Source organism: Zootoca vivipara, chromosome 14, assembly GCF_965207765.1.
Source record: "Zootoca vivipara chromosome 14, rZooViv2.hap1.1, whole genome shotgun sequence".
NCBI lineage: Eukaryota > Metazoa > Chordata > Lepidosauria > Squamata > Lacertidae > Zootoca > Zootoca vivipara.
Genome location: NC_142597.1, coordinates 45,201,767 through 45,203,984, shown reverse-complemented (window position 1 = coordinate 45,203,984; position 2,218 = coordinate 45,201,767).

Genomic DNA, 2,218 nt, shown 5'->3' with positions numbered 1-2,218 from the left:
GAGCGGAATGGCACAAACGGGGCGGGGAATGACAGAAGGGAGCTTGCGGAGGGAGAGCGCAATATAGTCATTTGTGGCAAAGCTTCAGGGGGTGAACATGAGATGGAAGATTGGATAAAATTTAAAAAGGAAGCATGATCAGGAAATGTGGCAGTAACATGTTTTTCCATTCTCAATTTATTATTCTTATTAAAAACAAAATCATTCATCACTTTACAACCAGAAATAGGGCCCAAATTTTCACAATCGTCAGCTTTGTGTTCCATTTCCAATTTGGCACTCTGAACAGCTGCCCTCAGATCTGAGCTGCCTTCTCTGCTCCTGTCCTGCAGGACTCCTGAGTAATCATTCCAAAGGCCTGGTGCCAACCGGATGCAAGAGGGAGACAGGCTTCCTTTATGGGGTTTCTTCATTGCAGCTGACTGTGCCAGGCCTCCTCAAGATGGGAGGACGATGCACAGGTTAACTTGGGCCTCTCAGGTTTGCCGATTAGAAGGTCGGCGGTTCGAATCCCCATGATGGGGTGAGCTCCCATTGCTCTGCCCCAGCTCCTGCCAACCTAGCAGTTCGAAAGCACACCAGTGCAAGTAGATAAATAGGTACCGCTGTGGCAGGAAGGTAAATGGCGTTTCCGTGTGCTCTGGTTTCCGCCATGGTGTCTCGCTGTGCCAGAAGCGGTTTAGTCATGCTGGCCACATGACCTGGAAAACTGTCTGTGGACAAACGCCGGCTCCCTTGGCCTGAAAAGCGAGATGAGCACTGCAACCCTATAGTTGCCTTTGACTGGACTTAACTGTCCAAGAGTCCTTTACCTTTTTACCTGTTTAAAACATAGAATCATAGAGTTGGAAGAGACCACAAGGGCCATCCAGTCCAACCCCCTGCCGAGCAGGAAACACCATCAAAGCATTCTTGACATATGCCCGTCAAACCTCCGCTTAAAGACCTCCAAAGAAGGAGACTCCACCACACTCCTTGGCAGCAAATTCCACTGCCGAACAGCTCTTACTGTCAGGAAGTTCTTCCTAATGTTTAGGTGGAATCTTCTTTCTTGTAGTTTGAATCCATTTCTCTGTGTCCGCTTTTCTGGAGCAGCAGAAAACAACCTTTCTCCCTCCTCTATATGACATCCTTTTATATATTTGAACATGGCTATCATATCACCCTTTAACCTTCTCTTCTCCAGGATAAACATACCCAGCTCCCTAAGCCGTTCCTCATAAGGCATCGTTTCCAACTTGGGCACCACTTGTTCCAAACAACTGCTCCATTGTTCTTGCGTCCTGAAGCTTAACGTGAATACATGGCGTCTTCCAGCCACACCCAATGATTAGTGAGGCCTAGAGTGTACGAGGTAATACTGCAGCAGAGGGGACCCTGACTCTGTCGAAGATGACAAACGTTTGGCACTGGGTAGTGGTGGAGGAAAACGCATATCCAAGCAACAAGGGAGGATTTCCCTCTCATTCCTATCAGAGTTCTTACCAGGTCTGCCTTTGGCTCAGACTAACATCGACAGTGCTCGGCATGTCTGCCCCATTAGCTAGAAGCTGGTTAGTTGCGAAATCGGTGCTGATGTTCAAAGGAAAACAGAAAACTGCTCACTGCCAAGTGCCCTCCTCCTTTCTTCCTCACCACACTCTGTTGAATTTTGCAAAGCAGCCCAGTTCACATGCCCATTCTGAGACATTGATTTGCAGCATGGTAGTTGAGCTAATCTAGACTGTAGACCCCGCTGCCCCTGATTCTACACCTGCAATTAAAATTAATTTATATCCTGAGACCCCCCCCCTCCCCTGCTGCTCCAGGCTCCAGGCATTATTATTGTTAAAGCTGTGGGAATGTTCAGGGTGTCAGGAGAGGATATATTGTTTATTAATATCCTTCCTAACTTGCGCTAGCAAGTTCCTTTACTTAGCAGAGTTTGCATTCCCCTTTATTACATGCACAGCAGATAGCTTGTTGCAGGCTCGTGTGAGCCTCACACTATAATTGTATGTTCCTGGTAAATTCCCCTGAATCCCTCTTAAAAGAATAAATACGCCACAATCTTATTCAAAGTCAATAAAAGAAGTTTACTCACATCAGTTCACAGTTGGATCCCTGAAGGCAGACTTAGTTACAAATATGTACATGTGGATCTACCCCATATGGGGCAATAATCCCAGTGCTTCTGCTAGCTGAGAGCTAGCAGAGCAGTACTAGCTAAAAGCTGGTC